General features: G+C 39.0%; 1 long non-coding RNA gene across 3 annotated transcripts in view; it reads right to left on the reverse strand.

The window, feature by feature from the left end:
- Nucleotides 1-10,910, reverse strand: part of LOC133071703 (uncharacterized) — a 178,003-nt gene that overhangs the window by 55,856 nt on the left and 111,237 nt on the right. The gene's annotated exons all lie outside the window — the stretch shown is intronic.

The raw sequence follows: 10,910 nt of genomic DNA on the forward strand, positions 1-10,910 counted from the left end.
CTAGTCCTTGGCTTCATTGAAGGAATCTACTCATATTTTCTAACACTGCTTCTCTACCCGCCACGTTTTCTTCCTCCCTCACTATGTGCCGCAAGCACACTGAGGAAATCACCCTTAAGAAGATTCTTGTTCTGGATGGAAAAAAATCTGTGATGGGCTTTTCCTATCATTCAATTCCATGCTGACAAGTTTCTAAGTCACTCAAAATCTTGCCTAACAATTACCTAATACTCAAATATTTTAGTGAAACTTGTCCTGTTAAGCAACAAAATATTTGAGGTCAAGGATCTGATAAAGAGTATTAGCCATCTTTTATAAAGAGAACACAACCTTTTTCCTAAAATAATGCCTGTAACCATATCCTAACTTTTCAAAAAAGCCTTAAATGCAATTTAACATGACACTTACAAAGAACCTAATGTTGTAGAAACAAAACCTTGCTAGGATTATAAAGACCTAGGTTCTAGGTTCAGCTCTGCAAATTTATAGGTATGCATTAGTGTCTTAAAATATACCCAGGATTTAACTTAATCAGATATGGATGGTGACAGACATATAGACAACTGCCTTAAAAGAATTTATTACTCACAGTTCCCCCCAAAGGAAGGAGTATGCCATGCTATGCAGGGTCAGTCAAGAAGACAGAAAGAGGTAGGGAAAAGCATGGACCAGAGCCTTTATTGTGGATTTCAGGAAAAGGAGTAGGCAAGGTGGGATAGGCAAGGCTAAGTGAGCTTCAGTGGATTCTGAGCCATAAGGGTGGTCTCCAGTTATCTGGTAACTGGCCTTAGAGTGATTTAGGGCAGGAGGATATTGTTGCCAGACAGTTGGCAACAATAAAAGGAGGTGGTTGGGGGATACGAACCTGAGGTTGGTTGGCTTGCATATCAAAGAGATACCAAAGCAAGCTATTTGCTATCTCTAGAAATTAAGTAATCCTGGGAGAGGCAGTCTCTCCCTGGGTCTGCAAGGTCCCAAGATATCGAAGTGTAAAGTATTAAAAAATGAAAAACATAATAAATACAATCAGTGACAAATACTTAACTTCCTGAAACCTCAGTTCTCTCAAAGTTATAAAAATGGGGAAAATAATGTCTGTTTTTGCCCTACTCACAGTGATCACATATTAAATAGGGTCTAGGCAGGGTGCCACTAGCATATTCTGCAACTACTTGACTACATTTCTCTCAAAATATAACTAAAGTGCAGAAATTTATTTTTGAGGTTGAGACATTAGGTTTGTGAAGGAGACATATCTAGAGCCTGAGAGGGAGGGAGTAGGTATGTGGTAGCTCAAATCATACTAGCTGGAGGGTAAGCTGCTACAGGAAATTATGGGTGCCCTAGGCACAAAGGAGAGCTGCAGGCCAATGGTCTGTGATCATGGCTGTACTGAATCCATTCCAACAGTCCCCTATGGCCCATGTAGGGCTCATCTACCATATTGGTAATCTAGGAACTATGAGTGTAACTGCACTCCACGATGAATTAAATAACCTTGCTTTTGATGAGGAGGAAAAGAGTCAAAAAGTAAATGGTTTGCTATCCCCATGAATGCTTTTTCCAATTTTATACATAAACAGTTCATTTGATTCTTTGATTAGATTTTTTTTTTAATTTAAGCCATTTTATTATTGACGTTTCCTTCTAGAGAATTTAAAACCAGAGATTCTATTCCTAAACTGGCAACTGCTGCTGCTGCTAAGTCGCTTCAGTCATGTCCAAATCTGTGCGACACCATAGACAGCAGCCCACCAGGCTCCTCTGTCCCTGGGATTCTCCAGGCAAGAATACTGGAGTGGGTTGCCATTTCCTTCTCCAATGCAAGGAAGTGAAAAGTGAAAGTGAAGTTGCTCAGTCATGTCCGTCTCTTAGCGACCCCATGGACTGTAGCCTACCAGTCTCCTCCATCCATATGATCCTCCAAGCAAGAATACTGGAGTAGGTTGCCATTTCCTTCTCCAAAACTGGTAACTGACTACTTGCAGAAAAAAAATAAATAACATAGATCTACTTATAACCTATAACTTGCCTTTTGCAAGAAATGAATAAGGCATTTGAATTGCTCCAAGATGAAAACTGGTGTTTGTGTGTATGTGTGTATGTTTGTGTAATGTAGCTCTGTGTGAAATCTTATACATATGACTCTTACATCCAAAATTTTATGAAAAATGAGAGGTCTCCAATCAAGTATAAAAGAGAGTGGTTGTAGGAAACCATGTAGATACAAGAGCTTTAAATCAGTTGTGATGAACCCTTTAAGCAGTCATTGTGTGACCCTGAAGTCAAAGTCAAGGGTTAGTCATTCAGTCATGTCATAAGTTAAATTAAATTACAGTACAACTTAATTAACAACCTACTTATAACTAACACAATTTTGAAATGATCTAAATTCCTCCAGAGAGTTATTTATTTATTTACAAAGTACAATTTGTGCTGCTTTTATGGGTTTATTTTTAATCAATAGCTTACGATTTGATACTTCAGTAGTATTTCTCTTCAGCATACATTTACTAAACATTTAATAACAACACTGTGGTAGACAAAGTGGAAAAAGAGATAAAAGTAACCACTGCCTTCAGGTCACTGATGGTTCAGCACTATAAGATACTCGTACAAAAAGAACTACAAATAGGACTGGATGTAACGTCTGGTCAGACAATCCAAAAGACTATAGATCCAAGGCAGAGAGACCTCACTTCTGACTGGAAGACTGGGGCAGCCCTCTGAGAGCAGGTCACTCCCAAGTTGGGCCTTGGGAGACTGTTTAACTACAACATGAACAACGGGGTAAAAGACATTGTAGGAATTGGAACCGTGCATAAGAACCCATAAAACAGAGAAAAAAACCTTCCATATAGTAAGCAGGAAAAAATTTATTTTGCAAGGGCCAGATTGTGTTTGTATAGAGTAATGAGTGAGTTTAAAGGTCTTGACTGCAAAATATTTTCCATGTAAACAAGTAAGAGTGCAAGAATGTTTACGTTTAAAGAGAACTGGGTTTTCCTAGGATACTGTATTCCCTTTCCTGAGACTGACTATATGATATTGCATAGCAATAGTGGTGATTGATATAAACTAAAATAAGTTTGGTTGAAATTATTAAAGCGCGATTGGTAGACTGACTAAAATCAGTCAGTTACAAAGCATTTGAAAAACAGTATTGTAGTGTTTGACCTTGAAGTCACTTTCTAGCTCTATGAGTCCATCCGTGCATCTCTGTACAATGAGTGCAGAGCTGATGGGACTAGGGTTATGGGTTCTGAAACAACGTGACCCAAATAATTTTTATAGAATTCTGAAACTGACCCTTAAATAGGTCCCCTTTAAAATTCTTTAATGAATAGCTCACTCCTATCCACAGGCAGTATTCAAATAAAAGTATCCTATTGGTTATTAGTAGTAAGAGAGTACCAAAATTCACTCATCATTAGCCTAGAAAAACAATAGTGCCTACATTATTGACGGTGGACTGAAGCTTCACATTGATAAGAAAAGATAAGCATGCTGAGAATTTAAAACTTACATTCTTCTCCATTTGAAGCATAAGGCTAATGCAATGTTATATACAATGGTGCATGCAAGAAAATATAATCTGAAAATTAAATAACACATAGATTTTCAAGCATTTTAAATTTAGTGTTCTCAAAAAATTTAAAGACCAACATCACCATATTGTGGGTGAAAATGCAAAAGTTTAATTTCTTGTTGTTGCTGTTTAGTCGGTAAGTTGTGTCTGACTTTTGCTACCCCAAGGACTGCAGCATGCCAGGTTTCCCTGTCCATCTCCCTGAGTTTGCTCAAGCTCATGTCAACTGAGTCGGTGATGCTATCCAATAATCAAATCCTCTGTTGTCCCCTTCTCCTGCCCTCAGTCTTTCCCAGTATAAGGATCTTTTCTATAAGTCAGCATCTGATGGCAAAAAACTGGAGCTTCAGCTTTGTATGTCTTTCCAGTGAATATTCAGGGTTGATTTCCTTTAAGATTAACTAGTTTGGTCTCCTTGCTGTCCAAGGGACTCTCAAGAGTCTTCTGCAGCACAACAGTTTGAAAGCATCAATTCATTGTTACTCAGCATTCTTTATGGTACAAATTTCACATCTGTTCATGACTACTGGGAAAACCATAGCTTTGACAACGTGGACCTTCATTGGCAAAGTGATGTCTGCTTTTTAATACAATGTCTTAAGCCTGGCATGCTGCAGTCCTTGGGGTTGCAAAAGTCAGACACAACTTAGCGACTGAACAGCAACAACAAGGACAAGAAATTAGATTCACCTTTTGCATTTTTACCCACAATATGAAGATGTTGGCCTTTAAATTTTTTGAGAACACTAAATTTACAATGCTTGAAAATCTTTGTTATTTAACTTTCAGTTTATATTTTCTTGCATACACCATTGTATGAAACATTGCATTAGCCTCATGCCTCAAATGGAGAAGAATGTAAGTTTTAAACCTAATATGATGTCTAGGTTTGTCATCATATTAAATGTGAAATGGGAAAGACTAAAAATTTCTTCAGGAAAATTAGAGCTATCAAGAGAACATTTCATGCAAAGATGGGCACAATTAAAGATACAAATGGCAAGGACCAAACAGAAGTAGAAAATATTAAGAAAAGGTGGCAAGAATACACAAAAGAACTGTACAAAAAAGATCTTAATGATCCAGATAACCACAATGGTGTGATCACTCACCTATAGCCAGACATCATGGAGAGTGAAGTCAAGTAGGCCTTAGGAAGCATCACTATGAACAAAGCTAGTGGAGGTGACGAAATTCCATTTGAACTATTTCAAATCCTAAAAGATAATGCTGTGGAAGTGCTGCACTCAATATGCCAGCAAATTTGGAAAACTCAGCAATGGCCACGGGACTGGAAAAGGTCAGTTTTCATTCCAATCCCAAAGACAGGCAATGTCAAAGAATGTTCAAACTACCCCACAACTGCACTCATCTCACACATTAGCAAAGTAATATTGAAAATTCTCTAAGCTAGGCTTCAACAGTACATGAACCAAGAACTGCCAGATGTTCAAGTTGGATTTAGAAAAGGCAGAGAAACCAGAGATCAAATTGCCAACATCCATTGGATCATTGAAACAGCAAAAGAGTTCCAGAAAAATATCTTCTTCTGCTTCATTGACTATGCTAAAGCCTTTAACTGTGTGGATCACAACAAACTGTGGAAAATTCTTCAAGAGTTGGGAATACCAGACCAACTGATCTGCCTCCTGAGAAATCTGTATGCAGGTCAAGAAGCAAAAGTTAGAACTGGACATGGAAAAACAGACTGGTTCCAAATCGGAAAAGGAGTACATCAAGTCTGTATATTGTCACCCTGCTTATTTAACTTATATGCTTAGTACATCTTGAGAAATGCTGGGCTTGATGAAACACAACTGGAATCAAGACTGCTGGGAGAAATACCAATAAACTCAGATATGCAGATGACACCACCATTAGGCAGAAAGTGAAGAAGAACTATAGACCTCTTGATGCAGGTGAAAAAGGAGAGTGAAAACCTGTATTAAAATGCAACATTCAAGAAATGAAGACTGCCGAGGTCCAGCCTCGGCAGGATCCAGGGGTACCCTCAGGATGAATGGCATCAGCGAGAGAGAGAGAGAAAGAGAGAAAGAGAGAGAGACCAGACTGGGGGTGTGCAGCAGAGTCTGGCAATGCTTTATTCTTTACTGTAGCTTTTATACCCTAAGTTAGTACATTTCTGAGGGGAAGATAGTTTAACATTACATCAGCTTGTCTGTCATGAAACCAGGTTGTTTTCTGCATTCTATTTCTATAATAAATTTTTGCACAGTATCTTCTGACCTTGGGGCCTATTAACATTTTATGCAAGTCAGGTGAATGTAAACCTATTTTCCGTTTCTGTGGTGATCTTAACAGATCTGTTGCCCTGTGAGACTGCAACGTTAACCCAATAACCACTTTTAGAATAATTTTTCTTGTGTTTTCTAATAGGGCTTCCTCATCCCCCCAAAGGGCTCTATGTCTATTAGAGCCTTTATATGATCAGGTTCTTTATGCTGTTTTATGATCAGGAAGGCCTTCTTCCCCAATCTATTAAGTAGTCTATTAAAGCAAACATCAGAAAGACAGATGTCATCTTTAAGGTGAGGGCTGGGGGCAGCTTTTCGAAATCCCTGGGATCCTGATCTGCCTTGCTCGTCAGGTTTTCTCCTCATGACCTTGTCATGGGTGGGATCTTGTGTGCTGGCTCCCAGCAGAAGACCATGGCATTCAGTCCCATCACTTCATGGCAAATAGTTGGGGGGGAATGGAAACAGTGACAAATTTTATTTTCTTGAGCTCCAAAATCACTGCAAGTGGTGACCACAGCCATGAAATTAAAAGATGCTTATTCCTTGGAAGAAAAACTATGACAAACCCAGACAGCATATTAAGAAGCAGAGGCATTACTTTCCTGACAAAAGTCCATCTAGTCAAAGCTATGGTTTTTCTAGTAGTCATGTATGGATGTGAGGGTTGGACCATAAGGAAAGCTAAGTGCTGAAGAATTGATGCTTTTGAACTATGGTGTTGGGGAAGACTCTTGAGAGTCTCTTGGACCTCAAGGAGATTAAACCAGACAATCCTAAAGGAAATCAGTCCTGAACATCCACTGGAAAGACTGATGCTGAAGCTGAAGATCCAATATTTTGGCCCCCTGATGTAAACAACTGACTCATTAGAGAAGACTCTGATGCTGGGAAAGACTGAAGGCATAAGGAAAAGGGGATGATAGAGGATGAGATGGTTGGATTGCATCACCGACTCAATGGACATGAGTTTGAGAAAGCTCTGGGATTTGATGATGGACAGGGAAGCCTGGCATGCCTGTTGATGGGATCGCAAAGAGTCAGACACGACTGAACATCTCAACTGAACAGAACTGAGTTTTGTCATAGCTTTTCTTTCAAGGAGCAAGTGTCCTTTAATTTTGTGGCTGCAGTCACCATCCACAGTGATTTTGGAGCCCAAGAAAATAAAATTTACCATTGTGTCCATTTTTTCCCCATCTATTTGCCATGAAGAGATAGGACCAAGTGCCATGATCTTCTTTTTTTGAATGTTGAGTTTTAAGCCATCTTTTTCATTCTCCTCTTTCACCTTCACCAAGAGGTCTTTAGTTTCTCTTCCCTTTCTGCCATTAGTGTGGTATCATCTGCATATCTGAGGTGGTTGCTATTTCTCCTGGCCTCTTGGTTCCAGCTTGTAATTCATCCAGCCTGGCGTTTTGCATTATCTACTCCACATATAAGATAAATAAACAGGGTAACAATATACAACCATGATGAACTCTTTTCCCAATTTGGAACCATTCCACTGTTCCATGTTCAGTTCTAACTGTTGCTTCTTGACCTGCATCCAGGTTTCTCAGGAGGCAGGTAAGGTGGCCTGTTATTCCCATCTCTTGAAGAATTTTCCACAGCCTGTTGTGATCCACACAGTCAAAGGGTTTAGAGCAGACAATGAAGCAGAAGTAGATGTTTTTCTGGAATTATATTGTTTTTTCTATGATCCAACAGATGTTGGCAATTTGATCTCTGGTTCTTCTGCCTTCTCTAAATCAAGCTTGTATGTCTGGCAGTTCTTGGTTCATGTACTGTTGAAGCCTAACTTGAAAGATTTTGAGCATTATCTTCCTAGCATATGCTGTTGCTGCTGCTAAGTCACTTCAACCGTGTCCGACTCTGTGCAACCCCATAGACGGCAGCCCACCAGGCTTCCCCTTCCCTGGGATTCTCCAGGCAAGAACAGTGAAGTGGGTTGCCATTTCCTTCTCCAATGCATGAAAGTAAAAAGTGAAAATGAAGTCGCTCTGTCGTGTCCGACTCTAAGTGACCCCACTGACTGCAGCCTACCAGGCTCCTCCATCCACGGGATTCTCCAGACAAGAGTACTGGAGTGGCTTGCCATTGCCTTCTCCTCCTAGCATATGAAATGAGTGCAATTGTCTGGTCGTTTGAACATTCTTTGTCATTGCTCTTCTTTGCAATTGGAATGAAGGCTGACCTTTTCCAGTCCTGTGGCCATTGCTGAATTTTCCATATTTGCTGGTATATTGAGTGCAGCACTTTCACAGCATTATCTTTTAGGATTTGAAATAGCTCAAATGGAATTTTGTCACCTCCACTAGCTTTGCTTGTAGTAAGGCTTCCTAAGGCCCACTTGACTTCACATTCCATAATGTCTAGCTCTAGGTGAGTGATCCCATCATCATGGTTATCAGGTCATTAAGACTTTTTTATATAGTTCTTCTGTGTATTCTTGCCACCTTTTCTTTATCTCTTCTGCTTCTGTTAGGTCCTTACCATTTCTCTCCTTTATTGTGCCCATCTTTGCATGAAATGTTCCCTTGATATGTCTAATTTTCTTGAAGAGGTCTCTAGTCATTCCCATTCTATTGTTTTCCTCTTTTTCTTTGAACTGTTGACTTAAGAAGACTTTCTTATCTCTCCTTACTATTCTTTGGAACTCTGCATTCAGATGGATATATCTTTCCTTTTCTCTTTTGCCTTTCACTTCTCTTCTTTTGTCAGCTATTTGTAAGGCCTCCTCAGACAACCATTTTGTCTTCTTGCATTTCTTTTTCTTTGGGGTGGTTTTGATCCTTGCCTCCTATACAATGTTATGAACCTCCATCCATAGATCTTAAGGTAGTCTGTCTAACAGATCTAACCCCTTGAATCTATTTGTCACTTTTACTGTATAATTATAAGGGATTTGATTTAGGTTATACTGAACTACCTAGAGGTTTTCCCTCATTTCTTCAGTTTAAGCCTGAATTTTGCAAAGACGAGTTCATGATCTGAGCCACAGTCAGCTTCCTGGTCTTATTTTTGCTGACTGTATAGAGTTTCTCTACCTTTAGCTGAAAAGAACAGAATCAGTCTGATTTCGGTACTGACCATCTAGGATGTCCATTTATAGAGTCATCTCTTGTGTTGTTGGAAGCCATTTGTAGAACCTTTCTGCAAAGGGACCTATTGGACTTAGCTTTGTTGGGGTGTGGGCAGAGGTAATTTCTGAGATTATTTGGCAGTCACCTTCATTTTATGGGGAAGAAAATCAAGACCAAGGGAAGCTCAGTGTAGAGACTTACCAGAATCCCATAGCCAATTATCAGCTGAGTAAATTTGGCATTCTCACCACTCCTTTCTCTACATGAATCTTCCATGATATCCTCACATCTTTCATTTCATTCTTTGTGCCTCAATTACATTGAACTTCTTTCAGTCTTCCCCTAGTTCCTGTCCTTCAAAAGATACCAGAGTCCTTGTCTGTGAGCCTTCACACATGTAGTTCTCTGTTCTGGAACTCATCCATGCCCAAACCCCATCCCCACCAAACTCTATGTTCCTAACTCCCAGCCATTGTCCAAATCACATTATAGCAAGACTCTTGGGCTCCCAGAAATATAGGTTACATATACTTCCTCTCTGTTTCTATTGCACCCTCTACTCCCCCCATTATACCATGTCAAACATTGTATTGTAACTGTCTGATTATTGTTCACACTATGAGACTGTGGACTCTGAATACCACGTTCATCATCATTAGCCCAGCATCAGATGAATGCCTGAAATATAAGAGTGGCTTCCGACAAAGGAAAAGAGAAAAAAGACACAAATTATCAATAATAAGGAATCAAACAGAGTATATTATTACAGACACTGCAAACATCAAAAGAGTAATAAGGGAATACTATTAACAGTTCTGTGGCTCAGCTGTTTATACATTCTTGCCTGGAAAATCCTATGGACAGAGGAACCTGGTGGGCTAGAGTCCATGGAGTTGCAAAAGTCGGACACGACTTAGAGACTAAACCAAACCAACCAACCAACAAATACAAAGGTAATTGAATTCACAATTTTAAACAGCCCAAAATAGAAATCTCTAGACCCAGATGGTTTCATTAAAGAATTCAACCAAACATTTAAGGAATTAATATCAATTCTACACAATCTCTCCCAGAAAATAGAAGAGGAGGAAATAATTTTATGAAATTATTTTTACTATGAAACCAAAATCAGACAGACAGTGCAAAGAAAGAAAACTAATACACCAAGTAGAATTTGTTCCAGATATGTAAAGCTGGTTCAATATTTGAAAACCAATCAATATAATCCACTGTAATCTCACAGGCTAAGGAAGGAAATCATATGCTCATATCATGACACAGAAAGAGCATTTAATCTTTTCTTGCCTTCTAGCTAAAACCTGCCTACTGGTGTTGTCTTTCATTGGGAATGTATTTCCTTTTCCTCATGTTCATCAGGGTCCTGGTCAAGTCTCTTAATCCACATACAGAGATTTGCTCAACTTCAAATCCTGATTGCTAGGCTTCTTACCCAAATTGGTTTCAATTTCTCTGAGTAACCAGCTCAGCACACCAAGAGATGAGTTTATGCTAAACTACCAGATAAAACTAGCTAGTAACATCCTAACTCCTCAACAATGGGACACAAGCTTGGAAAACCAATAGATTACTCAAATTTAGACTCATAGATACCATATCTGCATTAGAAAAACAACACAGACACAATTTTATACATGTTATTAGAAATTTTAAACTTGGACATTTAGAAGACCAAATTTAAAATTCAACAGAATAGATACTAAGAGGGGAACCTCATGACTAAGAGAAAAAAAGCTTTGCACAATTTCACCTTTTGTGCTTTTGCACTGAGCTAAATCTTTTTCATATTATAATTAGGAAATTCAGTCAAGGAACAGGAAAATCTGTTTACAGCTATGAGGTCTATTAATTACCTGATTAATACACATAGGACAGGACTCAGCCTCTTGATCAAACAGTAACCTCTACTCTCTTGGACTTTGAAAGTTGTAACCAGAATCTCCTTTTCTCAGTATATTCATC

This window comes from Dama dama, chromosome 17 (genome assembly GCF_033118175.1).
Source record: "Dama dama isolate Ldn47 chromosome 17, ASM3311817v1, whole genome shotgun sequence".
In the NCBI taxonomy this organism is placed as follows: Eukaryota; Metazoa; Chordata; class Mammalia; order Artiodactyla; family Cervidae; genus Dama; species Dama dama.